The sequence below is a fragment of the Myotis nattereri genome (genome assembly GCF_964212035.1).
Source record: "Myotis nattereri genome assembly, chromosome: 13".
In the NCBI taxonomy this organism is placed as follows: domain Eukaryota; kingdom Metazoa; phylum Chordata; class Mammalia; order Chiroptera; family Vespertilionidae; genus Myotis; species Myotis nattereri.
Window position 1 is genome coordinate 37383093 of NC_138088.1, and position 14539 is coordinate 37397631.

The window sequence follows — 14539 nt, forward strand, 5'->3', positions numbered from 1 at the left end:
TCTTGGCTGCAGCACTAAATCTGTGATGTAAATTTTCATGAATTTGATCTAGACTGGTAAAAAAAGGTGTAGTGCTATTTTTACAAGTCTCAAGTGATAATACCACTTTGAGATCTCTTATGAAATCAAATAACTAATCAAATTAGGATGAAATATGCATGTTAAAGCAAATACTCAAACTAAGTACTACCTTTCTAATAAGGATATTTCGAGACTGAGAGATGGAATTTCAACAATTGGTGACTCTAAAAATGGCACCTTGACTAGAACTATCTTAAGATCTTACTTAGAATAATAAATTTTATTATTGCTCCTGCTTAAATGGGCTCCTGTCTTTAATCTGCAGACATGAAACTATGGCAGAACATAGTCTTGATGTAATTTTCCCCTTTGGGTTAATAATGGTTGATGAACTGATATTGGGATTCCCTTTTTTACTAAATTGGATATCCAAAGAGAGCCACCAGATGGCGATCTTAGACCCAGTCTTTAGATCCAGAGAGCTGCACAGTATTTGGAGCCAAGATTCATGCCTCAGGATGCTTGAATTAACAGATCCAGTGCAGAGTGTGTTCAAGTGTTCATTAACCTTTTTCAAGTCACAAAGCAATCCAATGTACTCATCGTCATAAGCAGTAGTCTGCTAGTCAAGTTTCCAGGTTCTTAACTAGTCTTCTCAGTTTCTCACTAAAGATCCACTTCAATTCCAGATCAGCTCTATGTGGGATCCTGGGACATCCCCTCACTTTACCTAGAGGATTCAGATATTCTTAAAAGTACCCAGAGTCTCAATTCTTCAGGAAAAAAAGGAGCTTTTTGCCAGGTAATGGCTTGAAGCTCTCTCATTTTATGGTGAAACTTGACAATTGATGGTGTTTCCCTTTTCCACTAAGTGAAGATTCTAAAAGCTTCTGTTCCAACAGACTAGGCTTAGAGCTTCCTTAGTCATTTACATTGACAAGCTCAAATTCCTACAATATTTGGACAAAGATAAAGATCAACACGTTGGAACACACAAATTTAGAGAAATTAAGTTTTATTTCAACATGCTATAAATTTTATATTAGAAATTAGATTTTTAAAAATCTGAGTGTGATCTGATTTGCCTATTCACAATCTAATTAATATTATGGTTTTTAAAAAAAATCTCAGATCAAAGTTTAAGAAGACCAAGATCATGGCCTCCATCTAGAACTTAAATTCTTTCAGGTTAGGGGGGCAAAGGGTAGGGGGGGAAATGAGAGGTATCTGTAATACTATCAACAATAAAAAAATATTTTTAAACAATTCTTTCAGGTTAACCAGCTCTAGTTCATCCTTGCTTTGATTTTAACTTACCTGAATATCTTACCATTCTAATCTCTACTCTTTACATTTAGGTCCACTTTAAAATACAGAGACAAAAGCAGGAGCATACACCAAACACACTAAGACATGCAATAATGGCAAAACACTGACAATGTCATATTAAATGAGCCAAAGGACTACAGTGGAATACAATACAGCAAAGAAAATGAATAATCCACTCTTTATATGCAATAGTATAGATGAACTTCACAACTTTAAGGCTGAATAAGAGAAGCCATACACAAAAGTGTATATACACTTTATCATTTCATTTATACAAAACAAAAACTAATCTGGGTTATGCAAAGGCAGAACAGAGGTTACCCTGGGAAATGGATAGTGACTACAAAGGAGCACAAAGAGGGCTGGTGAGGTGCTGGTAATGTTCTGTTTTTGATTGGGTGCTGATTCGTGTGCTCAGGTTTTGAAAATTAAATGAGTTATACATAAATAATAATAGTATATTCATTCAACTGATTCTTCAACTAGCAGCAAAGGTAAAACGCAACAATTTATCAAAACCACACATACTCTTCTATAAATGTGCTGAATAAAAAGTTAAATGAAGCCCTAGCCAGTCTGGCTCGGTGGATAGAGCGTCAGCCTGCGGACTGAAGGGTCCCAGGTTCAATTCCGGTCAAGGGCATGTACCTTGGTTGCGGGCACATCCCCAGTGGGGGGGTATGCAGGAGGCAGCTGATCGATGTTTCTCTCTCATTTATGTTTCTAACTCTCTCTCTCCCTTCCTCCCTGTAAAAAATCAATAAAATATGTTTTTTAAAAAAGTTAAATGAAAAATAAGGTGCCACTGTCAACAGCAATCTTGCTCATCTAAGGTAAAAATTGAATGATACTGGATCTCTGGCTAAACGGATAAACAGAGGCAATCACATTTGTTTTGGAAAATGGCTTTAGCTACAGATACCATTTTACAAAGCTACATTCTCATTTGTTTGCTGTCTTCCTAATATGTGATGACAAAAAGGAAACGGTGGTCCACTTGGAAACACATCCCAGAATGGAAGTTCTGTATCCTTAGAAGCTCCTGAATTAGAAAAAGGAAAAGGTTCTTCACTGTGACTCTCTTGGGTCAGGATAGTCAGCTCTCAATACACTGACAGAGAACACGGATACCAGGTACAAATGCACCAGAGCCAGGCTTGCTATTAGAACAATTCCTTTAAGAGTTTTCTAAAAACAGGAAGGCTAGCTAGTGGAAGTTCTCAAAAAACAGATAGAGAAATGAAAGAAAAAGCAGGACATGATGCACAGAATTCCATATTAGCCCTTAAATTACTGAGTGGACTCTATTACTGTCAGCACCAAAAGCCCTACCCAGGGAGAGAGGTGTAGAGGAACGCTGGCTTTAGTGCTGGCAGAGCTCTCATCTAATCCAGGGTAAACTATCTTCCAGTAGTACTACCTTGAACAAGTTATTTAACTTCTCTTAGTCTCAACCTCTTATCCTGACATTGTTAGGCTTACACTAAATTAGAGGGGGAAAAACCTGTAAATAACAAGCTTTGGCCATTTTGGCTCAGTGGATAGAGCATCAGCCTGCGGACTGCAGGGTCCTGGGTTCAATTCCAGTCAAGGGCACATGGCTAGGTTGTGGGCTCAATCCCCTGTGGGGGACATGCAGGAGGCAGCCAATCAATGATTTTCTCTCCTCACTGATGTTTCTCTCTCACTCCCTCTTCTTTCCTCTTTGAAATCAATAAAAATATATTTTTAATGAAGTATAAAGCAGTATTCAACATCCAATAAATAGAATGGAAAGTTTGATGACACCAAGGGCTATTTAGGGACATGAAGTAATGAAAACTCAGACACTGCATGAGGGAGTGCAAATTAAATCAACCTCTATAGGAAACAATTAGATAATATCTGTTAAATCTGAAAATGTACATGTCCTACTACATAGTAATCCCACTCCTAGTACCCTAGGGAACTCTGTGTACAAGGAAACATGTACAAGGAATGCTCACAGCAACAGCACTGTTCCATTAACAGGAAAAAGATAAATACTGGTACATACATTCAATGAATTATTCAAATAGTAGCAAAAATAAGACTGAAAAACTTACCAAAGGCACACTCACCAATATGGATAACCCTTAAAAATATAACATTGAAAGAAAAAATACAAGTGGCATAGGTGACTCACAATAAAATACCATTTTTAAAAAGATTTAAAAAACTATACAACGTATTGCTCAGAGGAAAACATGACTAGCAATGTTTTCATAAAAAAAAACATGGGAATGATAATCACCAAGCTTAAGATGGTGGTTACCTGTCAGGAGCTGGGAGGAAAATGCAATCAGAGAGGTGTACATCAGATGCTCAAACTATATTTGTAATGTTTGTGTTTATACCTATCTCTTTTATGACAAATAATAAATCTGTAAAAGTGTCGAAGTATTTAACATAATACTTGTTGTATAGTAGAAAAATACACAATAAACAGCAGCTACTACTGCTATGATCTGAATTGTAGGGGGTACTTCTACCTTCTAAGTATATCACAGAAACCGTGGCAGTAAAGTAGGGAAGAAAGCTCAGCCAAAGGTCCGTATGACTTTCCTCTATGTAAGAATGCAGGTGTAGCCCTAACCAGTTTGGTTCAGTGGATAGAGCGTCAGGCTGCAGACTGAAGGGCCCCGGGTTCAATTCCAGTCATGGGCACATGCCCAGGTTGCGGGCTTGGTCCCCAACAGGGGGTGTGCAGGAGGCAGCTGATGGATGTTTCTCACTCTCTATCCATTTCCCTTCCTCTCTGTAAAAAATGAATAAAATATATTAAAAAATAAAAGAAAAAAGAATGCAGGTGTGGCCCTGCTGGTGTGGCTCAGTGGTTGAGCATGAACCCACAAACCAAGAGGTCCCCAGGTTCAATTCCTGGGGTAAGGCATATGCCCAGGTTTCAGGCTTAAAGACCAGTAAGGGGCATGCAGGTGACATTGATGTTTCTATCTTATCCTTCTCCCTTCGCTGCCCCCCCCCCCTCAAATCAATAAAAACACTTAAAAAAAGAAAGAAAAGAAGAATGCAGGTGTAGAGAACAACGTGAATATGGCTGGGATAACAAATAACAACTTAGTCTCTAGACTAGAGGTGGGCAAACTTTTTGACTCGAGGGCCACAATGGGTTCTTAAACTGGACCGGAGGGCCGGAACAAAAGCATGGATGGAGTGTTTGTGTGAACTAATATAAATTCAAAGTAAACATCATTACATAAAAGGGTACGGTCTTTTTTTTTTTTTTAGTTTTATTCATTTCAAACGGGCCGCATCGGCCCACGGGCCGTAGTTTGCCCACAGCCACTCTAGACACACACTGTCCTAATTTAGTGCTAATTCAGCTGGGTCGTGTACATCAAATTAAAATGCTGCTACCAAAATCTGAATCCTACCTTTCTGGCTCTGTCACCATTACAGTGAGCTCCCACAGTGGACTGAGGATGTCAGGGTTGCTGACCCAATGGGACTGCCACTCTGAGCCTCCTGGAGAGAGCACTGGCTTGGTGGTTGGGAGATTTGGGGTTTCTTGTCCTGGCTCCATCATGTACTAATTAAGCAACCTTGGAAAAGACTCCATATATCTCCAAGGGCTCATTTATTTTATCTGTAAAATAGGGGTAATATGGATACATGCCCAGAGGTTAAAAGCAAGGGCTCAGTCCCTGACTCCTTGGTTTCCTAGCTATGGGACACAGGTAAGTTTCTTAACCTCTATAAACCCATTTCCTTATTTGTAAATAAGAATAAGGAACTCATCTCACAGGATTACTGTGAGGATTAAATGAATAATCCATGCTAAGCCTCAGCACAGCGTCTAAACTTAGGTTGTAATTCTTTTTTTTTTTAAATATATTTTATTGATTTTTTACAGAGAGTAAGGGAGAGAGATAGAGAGTTAGAAACATCAATGAGAGAGAAACATCGATCAGCTGCCTCCTGCACATCTCCCACTGGGGATGTGCCCACAACCAAGGTACATGCCCTTGACCGAAATCGAACCCGGGACCCTTCAGTCCGCAGGCCTACGCTCTATCCACTGAGCCAAACCGGTTTCGGCTAGGTTGTAATTCTGATGAAAAGTGATAATAGACATGAATGGGGCTTTGTAAATTGTAAAGCTCAGTAAATGCTATCTATATTTATATTTTCATTGTAACAATTTAAATTCTATTTTAAAAAAGTTTATAAACTCAGGAACTAATGTATATAAATGCTGACTTTGAAGGAAACAGAACTTATTTTCCTAAAGTCAGCCATATATTTCTTACATTCTGTGGGAAAGACTGAAGTTTTAAAAATCTATTTTAGAAACTACAGCTGTCTCCAACTGTATGTCTGATAAGGTTCTCAAGAAAAGGTCAACTTGATCATTATAATCATGAAAATCTTAAATGTTCTCTAAAAACCCAGGATTCGCCAAACCGGTCTGGCTCAGTGGATAGAGCGTTGGCCTGCAGACTGAGAGGTCTTGGGTTCGATTCTGGTCAAGGGCATGTACCTTGGTTGCGGGCACATCCCCAGTGGGAGATGTGCAGGAGGTGGCTGGTTGATGTTTCTAGCTCTCTATCCCTCTCCCTTCCTCTCTGAAAAAAATCAATAAAATATATTTTAAATAAAATAAAAATAAAAACCCAGGATTCTGAAGGTTAAGGTTAATGTATCTACAGTTAGTTACTTGAAATTCTTTTTTTTTTTTTTTTTTTTTTTAAATATATTTTATTGATTTTCCACAGAGAGGAAGGGATAGGGAAAGAGAGTTAGAAACATCAATCAGCTGCCTCCTGCACACTCCCTACTGGGGACGTGCCCGCAACCAAGGCACATGCCCTTGACCGGAATCGAACCTGGGACCCTTGAGTCCACAGGCCGACGCTCTATCCACTGAGCCAAACCAGTCAGGGCTGAAATTCTTATATATGAAATATAATAATTTATATATCACATTTTCTTTATCCATTCATCTATCGATGGACACCTCAGTTGCTTCCTTATCTTGGCTCTTGTAAATAATGCTGCATATATCTTCTCAAATTAGTGTTGTTTTCTTTAAATAAATACCCAGAAGTCAATTGCCAGGGTTGGATGGTATATCTATTTTAGTTTTTTGAGGAATCTCTATACTGTTTTACATAGGGGCTGCCCCAGTTTGCAGTCCCATTAACAGTGCATAAGGGTTCCATTTTCTCCACATCCTCGTCAGCACTTATTTATTAATTTATTGATGACCGCCATTCTGATGAGTGTGAGGTGGTATCTCATTGTGGTTTTAATTTGCATTTCCCTGATGATCAATGAACTTGAGCATCTTTTCCTTTGTCTGTTAACCACCTGTATATCTTCTTTGGAGAAATGTCTTTTCATGTCCTCTGCTCATTTTTCAATTGGATTGTTTATTTCGTTGAATTGTATGAGTTTCTAATGCAGTTTGGATAGCAACCCCTCATCAGATACACCACCTGTGAATATATTCTCCCATTCAGTAGGTTGCCTTTTTGTTTTGTTGAACGTTTCCTTCACTGTGCAGAAGCTTTTTAGTTTGATGTAGTCCCATTTGTTTGTTTTTGCTTTTGCTTTTATTTCCCTTGCTGAAGAGCTGTATCCAGAAAGATCATTCTTATGCCAAATAGTTTACATCCTTTGTTTTTTTTCTAGGAGTTTTATGGTCTCAGTCCTTACATTCAAGTTTTTAACCCATTTTGAGTTTATTTACTTATATGCTGTAAGAGGGTGGTCCGGTTTCATTTTTTTGCATGTATCTGTCCAATTTTCCAAGACCACCTGCTGAAGAAACTATCATTCCAGTGTATATTTTTACCTCCTCTGTCATAAATACGTTGACCATATTCTGTTCCATTGATGTGTCTGTTTTGTGCCAGTACCATATTGTTTTGAATATTATAGCTTTATAGCATAGTTTGAGATCAGAAAGTATGACACTTTGTTCTTTGTTTTTCTCTCTCAAGATTGCTTTGGCTATTTTGTGATTCCATATAAATTTTAGGATTATTTGCTATAGTCCTATGAAGAATGACATTGGTATTTTGATGAAAATTGCACTGAATCTGTAAATTTGTGTAGTGTCGTCATTTTAACAACATTATTCCTTCCAATCCATGAGCAGTGTATATCCTTCCACTTATTCGTTGTCCCCTTCAATGTCTTACAGTTTTCAGAGTACAGGTCTTTTACCTCCTTGCTTAAGTTCATTCTTAGATATTCCATTCTTTTGGATGTAACTGTAAATGGGACCATTTTCTCAATTTCTCCTTCTGATTATTCATTATTAGTAGATAGAAACATGAAGAAACATGATAGGTTTCTGTATATTAATTTTGTATCCTGCCACTTTACTGAATTCTTATTAATTCTATCATTTTGGGTGGATTCTTTAGGGTTTTCTATATATAGTATGTAATCTGCAAAGACAGTTTTACTTCTTCCCTTAATGTTTGGATGCCTTTTATTTCTTTTTCTGTCAGACTGCTGTGGCTAGGACTTCCAGCACTATGTTGAATAATAGTGGCAAGAGTGGGCATCCTTGTCTTGTTCCTGATCTTAAATGAAAAGCTCCTAGCTTTTCACCAGTGAGTATGATGTTAGTTGTGCTCTTAGCATATAAAGCCTTTATCAAGTTAAGGTAAGTTCCTTCTATACTCACTTTGTTGAGTCCTTGCTGGGGTCCAACCCCAGCAGGTCCAAGGGTCCCCAAAGGTGTGGACGGAGTCGGCGAAGAAGGAATGACACAGAGACAGCGTTCAGTTGATCAGCAGCCTAGCAAGGATCTCTAGCCAGGATCTGGTCAGGATCTCCAGCGAAGTTCTGGTTAGGATCTCCAGCCACGTTCTGTGTCCATGTTCTCTTGCTAGGTTCTCCAGCCAGGTTCTCCAGGTTCTCCAGCCAGGTTCTGTAGCCATGTTCCCTCGCTAGGTTCTCCAGCCAGGTTCAGTCACCAGGTTCTAGTCAGGTTCTCTTGCCATGTTCTATCCAGGTTCTGTAGCCAGGTTCTGTCTCTAGGTTCTTCAGCCAGGTTCTCTTGCTAGGTTCTGTGTCTAGGTTCTGTCTCCAGTTTCTGTCCAGGATCTTTTGCCATGTTCTCTCCAGCGAAGTTCTTCTGTCTCTAGGTTCTGTGTAGGTTCTGTGTCTAGGTTCTGTGTCTAGGTTCTGTGTCCTGTTGTCTTGTTACATCTGTATTTATACCAGTTGATTCCAATCCTATCAATCTCTATTCCAAAGGTTAGGGCGTTTATCTCCATTCCAGGGAGTAAAGATTATGTAGCTTAAGCATGATTGTTCGTAGTTAGTGATTAATTACCTGCCTGGCACTTAGTTAAGGGGTTTTATTCCCTCCCTAACTTCAGGGGAAAATCCCTACCTGGGGAAACAACCTTTCTCAGAGAGGTGACCTTGGTTAAAACACATAGTGCCAAGAAGGTGAGCAAACATATTAAGAACAGTATGCCATATATGCCAGGTCCCTTGAAACAGCAAGGATGGACCAGCTCCTGGCAAATTCCCCCTTTTTTATTTTTTAAAAGCAGGCATTAAAAAGAAAAACCCCAAATGCTCTCTTGTATCCATTTTAAGAGTAGGATTGGCGCTTTCCGCTATTACCTGAGTCCTGATCTATCACCCCAGGGAGAGCTTGCCAATCCTGCACTTTCCCGGGGTGGAAAGGCTGCAGTGGGGTTAAGGATAAGGCTCCTTGGGCCTACCTCCTCCCATGCCTTTACATTTACCTTTCCTTCCTCAGAAAAGCATGGACATACTTCTTGTATAAAACGTTCTATCTGACTGGGAGTAACCTTAATTCCTCTGCTAGCAAGCATGTGTGTTAAAAGATCAATACAGTGTCTTTTTCCTTTAGACTCAGTATGGCACATCTTCTTAATCTAAAGATCAATACAGAGTCTTCTTTCTTTGGACTCAGTATGGCACATCTTCTCAATCTAAGTTCTGTACTATCTACCTTCTTACCCTACTTATCATCTATAGGGGGGTCTGTAGCACCCTGGTGGAGTCCTATCTGTCCCAAGTGTGGGGGTTCTCAATGGGGAGGGGGACTTACCTAGGGGAATCCTGTTTCAGGAGTTCCCAAAGGTGTGGACGGAGTCGGCGAAGACTATCCACCCTCTTCCTACGGTGGAGTCCTATCCATCCCGAGAGTGGGGCTTACCTAGGGGTCCCTGTTCGGGCGCCAGATGCTGGGGTCTAACCCCAGCAGGTCCAGGGGTCCCCAAAGGTGTGGATGGAGTCGGCGAAGAAGGAATGACACAGAGACAGCGTTCAGTTGATCAGTATGGTTGGGTTCTCTAGCCAAGTTCTGGTCAGGATCTCCAGCGAAGTTCTTGTTAGGATATCCAGCCAGGTTCTGTGTCCATGTTCTCTTGCTAGGTTCTCCAGCCAGGTTCTCCAGGTTCTCCAGCCAGGTTCAGTCACCAGGTTCTAGTCAGGTTCTCTTGCCATGTTCTATCCAGGTTCTGTAGCCAGGTTCTGTCTCTAGGTTCTTCAGCCAGGTTCAGTCACGTTCTCTTGCCATGTTCTATCCAGGTTCTGTAGCCAGGTTCTGTCTCTAGGTTCTTCAGCCAGGTTCAGTCACCAGGTTCTAGTCAGGTTCTCTTGCCAATTTCTGTAGTCAGGTTCAGTCCAGGATCTTTTGCCATGTTCTCTCCAGCGAAGTTCTTCTGTCTCTAGGTTCTGTGTCTAGGTTCTGTGTCCTGTTGTCATGTTACATCTGTATTTATACCAGTTGATTCCAATCCTATCAATCTCTATTCCAAAGGTTAGGGCGTTTCTTATCTCCATTCCAGGGAGTAAAGATTATGTAGCTTAAGCATGATTTTTCATAGTTAAAGTGATTAATTACCTGCCTGGCACTTAGTTAAGGGGTTTTATTCCCTCCCTAACTTCAGGGGAAAATCCCTACCTGGGGAAACAACCTTTCTCAGAGAGGTGACCTTGGTTAAAACACATAGTGCCAAGAAGGTGAGCAAACATATTAAGAACAGTATGCCATATATGCCAGGTCCCTTGAAACAGCAAGGATGGACCGGCTCCCGGCAAGTCCTTATCATAAATAGAAGTGGAATTTTGTCAAATGCTTTTTCTGTATCAATTGGGATAACCATATGAATTTCATCTTTGGTTCTGTTTATGTAATGAATCACATCGTTTTGTGGATGTTGAACCACTGTTGCATCCTTGGTATAAATCCCACCTGCTGGTGGCATATAATCCTCTTAATGTACTATTGAATTCAGTTTGCTAGTATTTTGTTGAGAATTTTGGCATCTATGAGGAACACAATTTTAGTGTTTCTCTTCTTTTGGCAACTTTGGTAAATTATCTTGTGTTTAATGGCTGATCTGAAGATTTTCTTGAATATTTTGTATGCAGACAAGTACATCATATGAAAATAAGCAAAATTTTCTTTTGCTTCCTTCCCACTTTTTTTTTAAAAAAATGTATATTTTTTATTGATTTTTTACAGAGAGGAAGGGAGAGAGATAGAGAGTTAGAAACATCGATGAGAGAGAAACATCGATCAGCTGCCTCCTGCACATCTCCCACTGGGGATGTGCCCGCAACCCAGGTACATGCCCTTGACCGGAATCGAACCTGGGACCTTTCAGTCCGCAAGCCGACGCTCTATCCACTGAGCCAAACCGGTTTCGGCTTCCCACCTTTTAAATATCACATTTTTCCTTGACTTATTGCAATAATTAGTACAATAGTACAGCTGAACAAAAAAAGTAATTAGAGGGTATTCTTGTTTTGTTTTTTGCTTTTAGTGGAAATCCTTTTGAAACTTCACCATTAATCATGATGTTTGAGATAGATTTTTATCAGAGCAAGAGTTTTTATTTTTATTCATGAATGAGTGCTTTTATCAAATGTTTTTTCTAAGTCTACTGAAATGACTGCTTATGACTTTGGTTTACTTAATCTGTGGATTGAAACCCATTTGATCATAGCAAAATAAGTTTAATGTATTTGCAGAACAGAATTTCTTATAAAGAAACAATATAATGAGGATACCAGACTTCATCCTAAGATGTAAGATAGATAATGTTTGGTAAAACTTTTGTTTTAGCTCTTACACAAACACATGTGTATGTGCTCTCAGTTGCTGAGTAAAACATCCTTCTTACTGTGGGTTGTTTAAAAAACAGTTTGAAAGCCACTGATCTATATCAGTCTCGAAGCATGAAAAAACACTGTAAAGGACAAATACTGTAAGGTTTTCTTAACACATTGTATGCGGGAAACGTATTTATACATTTTACTTATACGTTTTACATTGAGTGGTAGTAGAGCGCAGGACACGTACTAATACGTTTTTTATAGACTAGCGGTAGAATGCAGGTAACGTATAAATACGTAAACTAAAGTTATCGTAATTTTACTGAACGTTGCCATTTGCGCAAAAAATTAGCAAAAATGGCCCGCACCACTTGTTAGCGTGCGATAAAAACTACCCGCAAACAATGTGTTAAAAATAAATAACACGCCAGAACCGGTTTGGCTCAGTGGATAGAGCGTCGGCCTGCGGACTGAAGGGTCCCGGGTTCGATTCCGGTCAAGGGCATGTACCTTGGTTGCACGCACATCTCCAGTGGGGGATGTGCAGGAGGCAGCTGATCGATGTTTCTCTCTCATCGATGTTTCTAACTCTCTATCCCTCTCCCTTCCTCTCTGTGAAAAATCAATAAAATATATTTAAAAAAATAAATAAATAAATAACACAATGTTTGGATTTTGTTCATTTAAAAATACCCAGATTTTCCTGATATTATTATGTAAATATTATTTAAATACTCTTTAAAATATTTTATATTTAAATATTATTAATATTAGAATAATAAATCATAATCCCTTGACGGGCAAAATGGCCTACATTCACAGAAACATCTTAAGTCACTCAAAAGTAACAGAAATAAATTAAGCATGAATTTCTGAAAAGGACTCTTCTTTGAGGATCACTTTTACAAACTTTTCTTTATATGTAATTTCTAGAGCTAGATCTTTCATTATATTTTCAAAAGTATGTGACTTTAGAAATGACAGACCCTCTACTCCAAAAAGCTCAATGTTAATTTACATTTCTAAAATCAGAAGATAACGTGGCATCTGCACGACTGACATCACAGCTTCTGTCCTGCTGCATTGAGTCTGGCTTCTTCATGTCTTGGCTGTTTATATTACTTCATCCTATGCTGACTAACTGCTTAGCCTCGTCAGTGGTTATATGCCCTCAAACCCCACCCATATACATAGGGCCATTCAATGTTTCTCTTGCCAATCACTCCTGAAACTTTCTTTTAGGACATTTTTTTCTTTGCTTGTGAAATAATATTACTCACCCTACTCATTGGATTTATTTCTGGAAGATTTGTGGCTGCTTCCTGATTATACTGATTGTGATTTGTCACCAGTGAGGCTATTTAAAAAGAGGCAACTCCCAAAGAGGAGCCCCAACTCGTTCTGCACAATGGCAGCATTGTTGTTATAAGTATTTAATCCACCAAAGGGTAACAATTACTTGGGTGTAAGAATTTTGAAAAAAATTTTTTTTTAACTCACATTCCCTTCTTATATTCCATGTATGCTGATGTTCTCTACTAAAGCCACTTTTCAAAGAAATTGGCATTACACAGACATTTCAGAGACCACAGAATTTATCTTAGCAATGATACTGATATTTAGTGCCAAGTATATAAACCACTGCTGAAGAACACAGTATCACTGCTTCTAATTGCAATTTTTAAAACAACTTCGAATTCTATAAAGGTATGCTAATTCCCTGGCTGCTGCTGGGTATAATAGTGTGGTATCCAAACTGAAAGAAAGCTTTCTTTATAGTCTTTTTAGAAGTCCCCCAAGTTAACTTACATAATAAACATAAATTTGAAAGTGCACAAAGCACTCTATTAGTTATATGTAATTTTATAATCCCCAAAGTAGTATATTTAAAATCATAGCAGCCTATTATACAATTACATTTGTTAAGTGGGAATGGCAAGAGTAGATGAGGAAAAGGGACTCTTTGCTTTTTACTTTAAATACTTCAGTGCTGAATAAATATTTAAACACTTTTTAGTAAAAAACTGAATAAAGAGTATAATTATAAAATCAAGACATTAGTTTTTTTCTACGCCCTGTCATCCCCACCTCTAATCTCCTTCCAGACTTAGCACTGTGAGGGCGGAGGCCTGTGTGTCTTCTACAGCAGTCTATCTCCCACAGAGCCATCCCCATCGCAGATGCTCTGCATCTAGATGAGTAGAGGTGAAGGCAATGGGAGCAGGAGGATTCAACAAACCTTCAAGTGAGCATTAAAAATAGCACTTCTGCCCGCAGTCGTGGCTCAGTGGTTGAATGCCGACCTTCGAACCAGGAGGTCACGGTCGATTCCCAGTCAGGGCACATGCCCGGGGTTGCAGGCTCGATGCCCTGTGTGGGGCATGCAGGATCAATGATTCTCTCTCATCATTGATGTTTCTATCTCCCCCCCCCCCCGCTCCCTTTCTCTCTGAAATCAATAAAAAAAAATTTTAAATAGCACTGCTATTTAGAAGTGAAGGGACCAAAGTTTTGCCATCCTGAAGCTGCTTGTTGGAATACTGATTTTAAGCTGTTTATTAAGAAACAAGACTCAGAAAGAACCTTTGGCCTTTTCCATCTAAACATCTGCCTAAGAGGCTTGGATGAAAAGGCCTACTCCAGAAAAGGAATTTCAGGATATTCATTTTAGCCTCATTTGAATTAAGTATGGTAAATAGGAGGACTTCAGGCAGGGGCCTGTTCACTAGAAATCCTGTGTCCCATTGTTTCTGAGTTGCCTAGCAAGAATTTGCCTGCTGTGCGTTCCCTTCTCCCTCAACTATCTGTAAATCGCCCACTCTCACTTCTTAAATCTAAGACCCCATTCCCCCTACCTTTCTCCTTTACCCAAAATGTCATATATACCCAATGTTGCCTCACTGTTTTTGAAATTTTTATGCTGACGTGAATTTCCCATGCGAATGTATTAAAATTTTATTTTTTCCTGTTAATGTCTTTTTTTTAAAATATATTTTATTGATTTTTCACAGAGTAGAAGGGAGAGAGATATAAAGTTAGAAACATCGATGAGAGAGAAACATCGATCAGCCGCCTCCTGCACATCTCC

General features: G+C 39.2%; 1 protein-coding gene across 2 annotated transcripts in view; it reads right to left on the bottom strand.

Moving 5' to 3' along the window:
• Positions 1-14539, bottom strand: part of IDE (insulin degrading enzyme) — an 85230-nt gene that overhangs the window by 40607 nt on the left and 30084 nt on the right. The window lies entirely within an intron of this gene.